Below are 12,778 nucleotides of genomic sequence, written 5' to 3' on the forward strand. Positions count from 1 at the left end.
GGTCAGAGAATGTGCGGACATGATACGGGAGTTGATCAGAGACTGTGGGTACATCATAGGGGAGTTGATCAGAGTGTGCAGACATGATATGGGAGTTTATCAGAGAATGTGCGTACATGACACAGGAGTTGATAAGAGAGTGTGCGGACATGTTATGGGAGTTGATCAGAGAGTGTGTGCACATGATACGGGAGTTGATTAGCGAATGTGCGGACATTATACAGCAGTTGGTCAGAGAGTGTGTGGACAAGATACGGGAGTTGATCAGAGAGTGTGCGGACATGATACAGGAGTTGGTCAGAGAGTGTGTGGACATGATACAGGAGTTGGTCAGAGAGTGCGCGGACGTTATACAGGAGTTAGTCAGAGAGTGTGCAGACATTATACAGGAGTTGATCAGATAGTGTGCTGACATTATACAGGAGTTTATCAGAGAGTGTGTGAACATTATATAGGAGTTGGTGAGAGAGTGTGCAGACATGATACAGGAGTTGGTCAGAGAGTGTGCGGACATTATACAGAAGTTGGTCAGAGACTGTGCAGACATGATACCGGAGTTGGTCAGAGAGTGTGCGGACATGATATGGGAGTTGGTCAGAGAATGCACATACATGACACGGGAGTTGATAAGAGAGTGTGCGGACATGTTATGGGAGTTGATCAGAGAGTGTGCGCACATGATACAGGAGTTGATCAGAGAGTGTGCGCACATGATACGGGAGTTGATCAGAGAGTGTGCGGACATGATACAGGAGTCGTCAGAGAATGTGCGGACATGATACGGGAGTTGATCAGAGACTGTGGGTACATCATAGGGGAGTTGATCAGAGTGTGCGGACATTATATGGGAGTTGATCAGAGAATGTGCGTACATGACACAGGAGTTGATAAGAGAGTGTGCGGACATGTTATGGGAGTTGATCAGAGCGTGTGTGCACATGATACGGGAGTTGATCAGAGAGTGTGCAGACATTATACAGGAGTTGGTCAGAGAGTGTGTGGACATGACACGGGAGTTGATCAGAGAGTGTGCGGACATTATACAGGAGTTGGTCAGAGAGTGTGTGGACATGATACAGGAGTTGGTCAAAGAGTGTGCGGACATGATACAGCAGTTGGTCAGAGAGTGTGTGGACATGATACAGGAGTTGGTCAGAGAGTGCGCGGACGTTATACAGGAGTTAGTCAGAGAGTGTGCGGACATTATACAGGAGTTGATCAGATAGTGTGCGGACATTTTACAGGAGTTTATGAGAGAGTGTGCAGACATGATACAGGAGTTGGTCAGAGCGTGTGCGGACATTATACAGAAGTTGGTCAGAGAGTGTGCGGACATGATGCTGTAGTTGGTCAGAGAGTGTGCAGACATGATACAGGAGTTGGTCAGAGTTTGTGGACATTATACAGTAGTTCATCAGAGAGTGTGGGGACATAATATGGGAGTTGATAAGAGAGTGTGCGGACATGTTAAGGGAGTTGATCAGAGAGTGTGCGCACATGACACGGGAGTTGATCAGAGAGTGTGCGGACGTGATACGGGAGTCGGTCAGAGAATGTGCGGACATGATACGGGAGTTGATCAGAGACTGTGCGTACATCATACGGGACTTGGTCAAAGAGTGTGCGGACATGATACAGGAGTTGGTCAGAGAGTGTGCGGACGTGATACAGGAGTTGATCAGAGATTGCGCGGACATAATACAGGAGTTGGTCAGAGAGTGTGCGGACATTATACAGGAGTTGGTCAGAGAGTGTGCGGACATTATACAGGAGTTGATCAGATAGTGTGTGGACATTATACAGGAGTTGGTGAGAGAGTGTGCAGACATGATACAGGAGTTGGTCAGAGAGTGTGCGGACATTATACAGAAGTTGCTCAGAGACTGTGCGGACATGATACCGGAGTTGGTCAGAGAGTATGCAGACATTATATGGGAGTTGGTCTCAGTGTGTGGTTATTATACAGGAGTTGATCAGAGAGTGTGGGGACATAATATGAGAGTTGGTCAGAGAGTGTGTGGACATGAAATGGGAGTTGATAAGAGAGTGTGCAGTCATGATACGGGAGTTGATCAGAGAGTGCGCGGACATGATACGGGAGTTGATAAGAGACTGTGTGTACATGATATCAGAGTTGGTCAGAGAGTGTGCGTACATGATACGGGAGCCAGTCAGAGAATGTGCGGACATGATACGGTAGTTGATAAGACAGTGTGCGGACATTATACTGGAGTTGGTCAGAGAGTGTGTAGACATGATACGGGAGTCGGTCTGAGAATGTGCGGACAAAGATACGGGAGTCAGTCAGAGAATGTGCGGACATGATACGGTAGTTGATAAGACAGTGTGCAGACATTATACAGGAGTTGGTCAGAAAGTGTGCAGACATGACACAGGAGTTGGTTAGAGAGTGTGCATACATGATGCAGAAGTTGGTCAGAGAGTGTGCAGACATTACAGAGGAGTTGGTCAGAGAGTGTGCGGACATGATACCGGAGTTGGTCAGAGAGTGTGCGGACAGGATACGGGGGTTGATCAGAGAGTGTGCGGACATTATACAGGAGATGGTCAGAGAGTGTGCGGACATGATACAGGAGTTGCTCAGAGAGTGTGGACATGAAACAGGAGTTGATCAGAGAGTGTGCGGACATTATACAGGAGTTGGTGTAGAGAGTGTGCGGACATTATACAGTAGTTGGTCAAAGAACGTGCGGACATGATACAGGAGTTGGTCAGAGAGTGTGCAGACATGATACAGGAGTTGGTCAGAGAGTGTGCGGACATTATACAGGAGTTAGTCAGTGTGCGGACATTATACAGGAGTTGATCAGAGAGTGTGCCGACATGATACAGGAGTTGGTCAGAGAGTGTGTGGACATTATACAGAAGTTGGTCAGAGAGTATGCGGACATGATACCAGAGTTGGTCAGAGAGTGTGCAGACATGATACAGGAGTTGAGCAGAGAGTGTGCTGTCATTATACAGGAGTTGGTGTAGAGAGTGTGCAGACATGATACAGGAGTTGGTCAGAGAGTGTGTGGAAATGATAAAGCAGCTGCAAAATGTGGGCGTGGCTTAAATTATTTAGTGTTACCCCTATAGCAGTGGTGTCCAAACTTTTTTCAAAGTGGGCCGGATTTGATGAAGTGAACATGCCTGAGGGCCGACCATTTTGCCTGACATTCTTTGAACCATTGAAAATTCGGTCTAAGTGTGTCCATCCGAGCACTAATACACAGCCCAACAAGAATTCTCTTGCCTTTGTCCCACTCGTTCCCAACACACAGACGAATGCTCTGCACTTTAGGGGGCACCGTTAATTCTTAATGGTACCCCACACATTGGAAAATGTAGGGTGCTTTTGGTGCAGTGCAATAAAAAAAAAAACACACACAGACACATGTGCGCACACACACACACACACACACACAGACACGTGCGCACACGCGCACACACACATACAGACACATGTGCACACACACACACATGTGCGCACACACACACATACAGACACATGTGCACACACACACATACAGACACATGTGCACACACACACACACACATACATACAGACACATGTGCACACACACACACACACACACATACAGACACATGTGCACACACACACACACACACACATACAGACACATGTGCACACACACACATACAGACACGTGCACACACACATACAGACACATGTGCACACACACACATACAGACACATGTGCACACACACACATACAGACACATGTGCACACACACACACACACACACACACACATACAGACACATGTGCACACATACATACAAACACATGTGCACACACACAGACACATGTGCACACACACACATACAGACACATGTGCACACACACATACAGACACATGTGCACATACACACACACATACAGACATACATGCACACAAATACAGACACATGCATACACATACATACATACATACACATACATGAATAAAGGCCTTTTTAACACTAATCTAGCTTGTAGTACAGTACCTTTGCAGCTTCCTCATTCAGCCGGGCACTGCACTGTAGGGGGAAGCAGAGAGCACAGCACACTCCTCTGCACTTTACTTTCACTTTTGAAGCTCACGGAGCTTCTCACAGTGTCGGGGATCGGCTGATCTGACAGCCCTGATCCCGCAGCACAATAAATTGAGAAAGACCAGGCGGGCCGTTCAAAACCAGACCGCGGGCCGCAACTGGCCCGCGGGCCGGACTTTGGACATGCCTGCCCTATAGGGACAGCTGAGTATAATAGTCCGTCTGTCACCCTGCCCAGCCAGACACACCCTTTTTTACTCCTCAGAGACAATAAAGCAGTCCTTGCATTTTGTTTTACTGAAAGGATATTAAACTTGGATAGGGATGGGGACTCATGAGATGTCCAGGTGGTCAAATATTGGAACATGAGACTCTATATACATCCTGTATATACTCCATTTCTCATCCTGTACATTGTTTCCTCTCTTCTGAGTATCCCTCCATACTTCTCCTGTAAATTGCTTCCTATCTTCTGAGTATTGCCCAATTCTACTCCTGCACATCACCCCCTCTAATCTGAGCATCGTTCCATACTCCTCCTGCACATCACTTCCTATCTTCTGAGGATCACTCCATACTCCTTCTGCATATTGTTTCCTCTCTTCTGAGTATCGCTTCCTCTAATCTGAGCATCATTCCATACTCCTCCTGCACATCACTTCCTATCTTCTGAGTATCGCTACATACTCCTCCTGTACATCACTTCCTCTCTTTCATTCTCCAGTAGGGATGAGCCGAACACCCCCTGGTTCGGTTCGCACCAGAACTTTCGAACAGACCGAAAATTTGTGCGAACTTTAGAACCCCATTGAAGTCTATGGGACTTGAACGTTCGAAATAAAAAGTGCTAATTTTAATGGCTAATATGCAAGATATTGTCCTAAAAACGGTTTGGGGACCTGGCTCCTGCCTCAGGGGACATGGGTCAATGCCAATTTTTTTTTTTTTAAAACTGCAGTTTTTTCGGGAGCGCTAATTTTAGTGATTAAAGTGAAAAAACGTGAAATATTCCTTTAAATATTGTGCCTGGGGGGTGTCTATAGTATGCCTGTGAAGTGGCATGTGTTTCCCGTGTTTTGAACAGTCCCTGCACAAAATGACATTTAATGGAAAGAAAGTCATTTAAAACTGCTTGCGGTTTTAATGTAATATCTGGTTCCGGCAATATGAATGAAAATCATTGAGAAAAATGGCATGGGTAGCTCCCCCACCCATTACCAGCCCCTTTGGGTCTTGTACAGATATTAGGGGGAACCCCGTACCCATATTAAAAAAAGGAAAGGCGTGGGGCCCCTTGGCCCTATATACTCAGAACAGCAGTATACAGGCAGTGCAAACAAGACAAGGACTGTGTAGGTTTGTTGTGTTAAGTAGAATTTGTTTGTAATTTTGAGCTGGTACATTTTTAAAGTGTAGCCCTATTCCAAAAAATCTATTTTTAAGATATTTGGAAAACATAGGGAAGGGTTATCACCCCTGTATACATTTTTTTGTCATCCGTCTTTTTTCATCTCACTTCCTGTTGTCTCCTTCCGTTTGCAAGTAGAAGACGTTTGTAAGTTGGATGTTTGAAAGTAGGGACCTGCCCTATATGCTCTGCAGAAATGGGGGGCCTAAGGTGTTGGTGTTGCCACAACATTGTAAGCCCTCAAAGTGACTCTTGGTGGGCGCTGGAGCGCCCTGCTGTGAACGATTATATCAAGAATTGTAATTACATGCCATTGTTGAACAGTGGTAGAAAAATTGGGCCTTTGGTGGTTGTGGTGGTGGTGCTGGTGCCACAACACTATAAGTCCTCACAGTTACTCTCGGTGGGCACAGGAACGGGCCCTGCTGTGAAATAATATATCAAGAATTGCAAATACATGCCCCTGTTAAACAGGGGCTGAACAATTAGGCCTTAGGCACTGCTTGCTGGTGCCACAACACTGCAACCTCTCCCAGATACTCTAATTGGAGTGCAGGAATGAGCCCTTCTGCAAAGCATTGCATCAAAAATTGTATTACATGCCCCTGTTAAACAGGGGCTGAAAAATTGGGCCTATGCACTGCAACCTCTAACATATACTCTAGTTGTAGTGCAGGAATGAGCCCTGCTGCAAAGCATTGCATCAAAAATTGTATTACATGCCCCTGTTAAACAGGGGCTGAAAAATTGGGCCTATACACTGCAACCTCTACCATATACTCTAGTTGGAGTGCAGGAATGAGCCCTGCTGCAAAGCATTGCATCAAAAATTGTATTACATGCCCCTGTTAAACAGGGGCTGAAAAATTGGGCCTATGCACTGCAACCTCTAACATATACTCTAGTTGTAGTGCAGGAATGAGCCCTACTGCAAAGCATTGCATCAAAAATTGTATTACATGCCCCTGTTAAACAGGGGCTGAAAAATTGGGCCTATACACTGCAACCTCTACCATATACTCTAGTTGGAGTGCAAGAATGAGCCCTGCTGCAAAGCATTGCATCAAAAATTGTAATTACACGCCCCTGTTAAACAGGGGCTGAACAATTGGGCCTTAGGCACTGGTGCTGGTGCCACGACACTGCAACCTCTCTCATATACTCTATTTGGAGTGCAGGAATGAGCCCTGCTGCAAAGCATTGCATCAAAAATTGTAATTACACGCCCCTGTTGAGGGGCTGGAAAATTGGGCTGGTGGCATCACCCAGAACCAAAAATGTTCTTCCAAGATATCAACGGGATCATTAAGGAGGAAGAGGATAGTCAGTCAATATAACAGGACTCAGCATTAGCATAGGCAGTCTTGAAGGGATGTGACATTTCCAAAAAAATATTTGCATACATCAGCTTCAGCTGCTTGGTAGCTGGTGGTGATCCAAGACTGATTCATCTTTATGAAGGTCAGTCGATCAACTGAGTTGGTGGACAGGCGCACCCTGTGATCGGTTACAAAGCCAATCGGTTACAAACCTCAATTGCAGACTGTGCAAGCTCTGGCCAGTGATCCATCCTCAAGACCCAGTAAACCAGAGGATTTTCGGTGGGATAGGTGTCCAATTCTGACCTTGCCCCTAGGTATTCCTGCACCATGTAAATCAGACGCTGGCGATGGTTGCTGGAACCGATCATACCTTGGGGTTGCAGAGTAAAAAATTGTCTGAAAGCATCGAATAGATGGCCACCTTCTCAACCGCTCCTTCTGACCGAAGCCTCAGCAAAACGTTGTCCAGGACCAGGAGTTTGTAACCTCCCAGTCTCTGGGAACGCGTTGCACAGACCTTTCTGCAAGGCCTCCCGGAGATGTCTCATCCTCTGCTCCCTCTGCGATGGCAAGATAAGGTCTGCAACCTTACCCTTGTACCGTGGATCAAGGAGAGTGGACAGCCAGTAATGGTCCTTCTCCTTGATCCGAAGAATACGAGGATCCTTCCGCAGGCTTTGCAGGATCAGGGAGGCCATGCAGTGTAGGTTAGCTGAGGCATTCGGTCCGGCGTCCTCTGGGTCACTAAGGGCAACATGATCCGCAGCCACCTCCTCCCAGCCACATACAAGTCCATGGGTTTCTTGGGACTGTAAATCATCCTTACAAGACTGCGTCTGCTGATGCTGAGTGCCAGGCTCCACCTCCATGCTGACACAATCCTCCTCCTCCTCTTTGTCCTCTTCCTGTGTGATAGGTGGGACAGCAGGAACACTGTCTGGATAAAGGGGGCCTTGAGAGGCAAGGAAGTTCTCCTCTTCCTGCCTCTGTTCTGTCTCAAGTGTCCTATCCATTATTCCATGCAGCGTATGCTCCAACAGGTGGACAAAAGGTACAGTGTCACTGATGCATGCACTGTCACTGCTCACCATCCTTGTGGCCTCCTCAAACGGTGACAGGACAGTGCATGCATCCCTGAAAATGCCCCACTGGCTTGGTGAGAAAAAAAATGAGCTCCCCTGACCCTGTCCTGGTGCCGTAGTCGCACAGGTACTCCTTGATAGCCCTCTGCTGCATGTGCAGCCACTGCAGCATGACCACCTGGTGGTCATGTTACATATAAGGCGGTTCTTGGGCAGATTCAACTCCTTTTGGAGCTCAGCCAGCCGAGCAGTGGCATTAACTGATCGGCGGAAATGCACACAGACTTTCCTGGCCTGCTTCAGGACATCCTGTAAGCCCGAGTACCTGACCAAGAACCCCTGCACCACCAGGTTAAGGACGTGAGCCACACAGGGCACAGGGGTCAGTTGTCGCTGTCGGAGGGTGGAGAGGAGGTTGGTGGCATTGTCGCAAACCACCATTCCTGGCTTAAGCTGGCGTGGCGTCAACCACCTCTCGGCCTGCTCCTGCAGAGCTGACAAAATATCTGCCCCAGTGTGGCTCCTGTCCCCCAAACAAACCAGAGCAAGCACGGCATGGCATCTTTTTGCCTGCGTACCTGCGTAGCCCCTTGAACGCCTACGGAGCACCGCTGGTTCTGAGGACAGAGCACTGGAAGCGGCCATGGAGGAAGAAGAAGAGGAGGGGGTGGAGGAGAGAGGTGTGTCACAACCAGTAGTAGCATTTTGGAGGCATGGTGGCGGAACAACCTCCAACACTACTGCACCTTGTTCTGCATCCTTCCCAGCTGCCAGAAGAGTGACTCAATGGGCCATGAAAGATAGGTAACGTCCCTGTCCATGCCTGCTGGACCATGAGTCAGCGGTAATGTGCACCTTACCGCTGACCGCCCTGTCCAGCGAGGCAAGGACATTGCCTTCCACATGCCAGTAGAGAGCTGGAATCGCCTTCCATGAGAAAAAGTGGTGTTTGGGGACCTGCCACTGAGGAACCGCACATTGCACAAACTCACGGAAGGGGCAGAGTCTGCCAACTGAAAAGGCAGCAGTTGAAGTGCTAGCAATTTAGCCAAGCTAGCATTCAACCTCTGGGCATGTGGATGGCTGGGAGTGAACTTCTTTCGACGGTCCAGCAGCTGGGGCAGGGAAATTTGCCTGCTGAATTCGGACGTGGGTGTACTGCTAGCAGAGTGCCCGCAAGCACTAGGCTGTGACACACCTAATTCTACACCTTCATTCCTCTCCCTGCAGGTTTCAGAGAGGACTGAAGGTCTAGTGGGGTAGGACATCACAGCTGATGAGGAGCAAGGAGGGGTCCGCTTTGTTCTTTGGTGTGGGTCTTTAAGGTACGCTTGCCAACCAGCTGCACGGCAGGTCAACATATGTCAGGTCAAGCATGTTTTGGCCACGCGAGATACGCTTGAGACATATGTTGCAAATAGCAGCGGTGCAATCTGATGCACTTGTCTCAAAAAAAGGCCCACACCAAAGAACTTTTGGAATAATGCGCAGAGGTAGCGCCCTGCACAGGCGGAGCTCTGCGTGGGGATTCAGTCGGCGTGCTGCCCCTAAGCTGGCCCCCGGAGGGCATCCTGCCTCGTTGGAGATGTGCCTCCTCCTCTCTCCTATCAGGCACCCACGTGGAGTCAGTGACCTCATCATCCACTCCCTCTTCATCACTGGAGCAAACCTGGCAGTATGCTGCAGCTTGTGGAACATGACTGCCAGATTGCTGTCCTTCTTGAGCATCCCCTCTCTCTGCGCTCATGCTACTGCCTTCCTCTAGCTGAGTATCATTATCAGAGCCTTCAAAACACTGGGCATCCTCCTGGAGCATGTACCCAACACTGTGCTCAAACAGTTCGGGGGACTCCTCAGGAGGACATGGTGGGTCTAGGGAAGGAGTGACTAATGATGACATTGAGACGAGGGAAGAGGATGCGTTGGCAGCTGCTTTGCTAGTACCCTGAGCCTGGGTGAGAGAGGATGAGGAGGATGAAGAGGGCTTGGTCATCCACTCTACCAAGTCTTCGGCATGATGCGGCTCAAAATAAGGACAAGCATGTCCCATGGCCATATGCTGATGACGATGCACCGTGTCCACGACCAGCACTGTTGTCTCTAGACATAGAGCCTGCTTGCCCTCTTTTATAGGCTCGTGATTGTCTGCATCTCTTTTTGGCCTTCCAGACATAGTAATGGCCTGCAGCGAGATGGGAAAACCAGCAATTGGGTAATGTATATTGTGCTGGAGGCACACAACACCCACTAACTCCTGCAGATGCCTGTATGAGAGAACACCAGCAATAAAGGGTAGATACAGGTGTATACTGTGCTGGAGGCACACAACACCCACTAACTACTGCAGATGCCTGTATGAGAGAACACCAGCAATAAAGGGTAGATACAGGTGTATATTGTGCTGTGCTGGAAGCACACAAAACCCACCAACTCCTGCAGATGGCTTTTAAAGATAGGAGGGAAGGGATAAAGGGGCTGGAGGGTAACCAACCCCCGGGACTTTTAAACGGTACCGGTTCTAAAGGCAGGAAAGTCAGATGCCAATGATAAAATAAATACAGTTTTATTTGGAATACACATACATGATAAAAAAGCAATATAATGGAAAATATATAAATGTATATATCAAATGACTGGAGTACAGAAGGTGGTGCATAATCACAAATGACCATACATGTTACCAATTTTGTACAGAGACATGCTGCATTTTTCTCTACATGTTTCGCTCTCTTGAGCTTCTTCAGGATGTTGCAGCATTTACAATTAAAATACTGAAAAAATAAAGTAATAAAGTAAATGAATTACCAATTAATACTTGACAATTTTTATCAGGCAGACATAATACATTCTGATTAGTGTCTATAAATCAAGTTTGTTGGTTTAGAAAACAGTTTTTAATCAGGAAGTTTTATTAGAATTGTCAATTTAAGGACATATATTATTGGTAAAATTAAAGAATATGTACTGATATATTAGAAAAATATATGTATAAATATATACATTTCCTATTTAGATACTAAGAAAAGCATAGTAGATCGAATACACACAATAGCCATCTTACCAGAAACACAGTAAATTAAATACAATACAAACAATAGCCATCTTACCAAAGTGGGTCATAACTCCATGCTTATTAAGAAATCTGTCACACCGTCTTTTAAGTAGGGAAAACCCAAATGAAGCTACGCCAACGAGGAGCCCCGGTAGTCCCCAACAGTCTGTAGAGGCCCAAGATAAATTATAGAATGAACGAGGAGTGTAAATTTAGGTATGGAGATTGTGTCTCAGAAAGGCAGATATTAATCATATAAGGACATACCTGGAGAGTAACAAAAGTATGGGTGTATAGAGCCAATACTGGCTATAGAGGGCAATGTGCCCTTTTGGGAAGTCTGGGTGTTGTCAGATTGGGCTTAGAATTGGGTCCTCTGAATAGACAAGTAGCCTGTATGGGTTAAAGGCAAACAGGGTTTTGTGTAAGCATGTAATATCTATTTAAAGAGACCAAAAAAGAGGTCCTAAATATAGCTGAATGAGCTTTTGTATTAATAAAAATTATACAAAGCTCAAATAAGAGTTATCCCAGAGTATAGAGTTCAAAGTATACCTTTCCAAAAAAGGAGATCAAAGGTGCTATAACGATCGGTCCTGGCCGTTGCAGTACATCATATTGATCCTTCTCCGTCAATTGCCAAGTAGGCAGTGATAGTGAAGCTGCTTATAACTCATGTCTCCAGCCCGGCGGCGTCTGACGTCACCGCCGGGCTGCGGGCGTGTTCTTAAAGATAATTGCCCTTGATGTGAGAGATTTCTTACTGCGCATGCGTGAGCGACGTGAATCATGTCCTCCTTGCGCATCGGCCATCTTGGATGATGGCAACAACATCAGGGTGTTGCCCACTTCTAGCGCTGCGCCTGCGTGGACGACGGACGGAACGAGCATCGTCCTCGTGCAAGCGGCCATTGTGGAAAATGGCAAAGCACCCACTCGTAAATCTGAACACGAAAAAATGCCAGATATAGGACAGAGAGGGACGAAGAGGTAACACCACTATCGTCCCTCATTCCCATAATTCCAAAGTGGACAGAAGGAAACTAGTGATGGGCAAAAAGAATCTTCGTTTTACAAAAAGGGGCAATATTGCAGAAATCATATTGGCCAGACAACTTACTAGCAGATAATGCCCCTGGGCACCCGTACAGACTGTCTTAAAGGGGTAACCAAAAAGGGGATTTCCTGTGGCGAGGTTTATTCATTTTGATAAATCAAAAATTGCTTTAGAATAATAACCATACAGAAATTTACATCGGTGGAAAATGGTGATTCCACTGGTCACCGCACTCTTAATAGAAACATAGTAAACATAGTGATACCCAATCAGGTAATATGGCAAAAAAAAAAAGGCACAGATTACATATTCAGATGTTACAACTCCCCTATAGAAAAGGCTTAAAGCTGAGCGTATCATTTAAACCTGGGGACCGCGTGGCCCCCAGGTTGAATATCCACCGGGTTTCCCGTTGCAATAGAGTACAGTTATAGTCACCACCTCTATCCCCCGGAGGTACATGTTCTAGTGCAAAGAAATGCATGAAATTATCATTAAATTGATGATGACGACCAAAGTGGCGACTGATGGTAGTCTCCATTTTTTTTCCCCGTACCAGGGACACATGGTCCCTGATACGGTGGAAAAAAGGACGTTTCGTTTTGCCTATGTAAAAGGCATTGCATTGGCATATCATAATATATACTATGCCAATAGACTGACAAGTGACTGTAAATTGAGGTTTGAATAAATGACCATTCGGTAGTAGAATGGACTCAGAGGCGTGCAAATACCTGCAAAAGCCACATCTGTGGCAGGGTGCACATCCCTTTCTTTTTCTGCCTGTCACCGGGG

Source organism: Lithobates pipiens, unplaced genomic scaffold, assembly GCF_037356315.1.
Source record: "Lithobates pipiens isolate NorthernLeopardFrog02 unplaced genomic scaffold, aLitPip1_a1.2 Scaffold_8, whole genome shotgun sequence".
In the NCBI taxonomy this organism is placed as follows: Eukaryota; Metazoa; Chordata; class Amphibia; order Anura; family Ranidae; genus Lithobates; species Lithobates pipiens.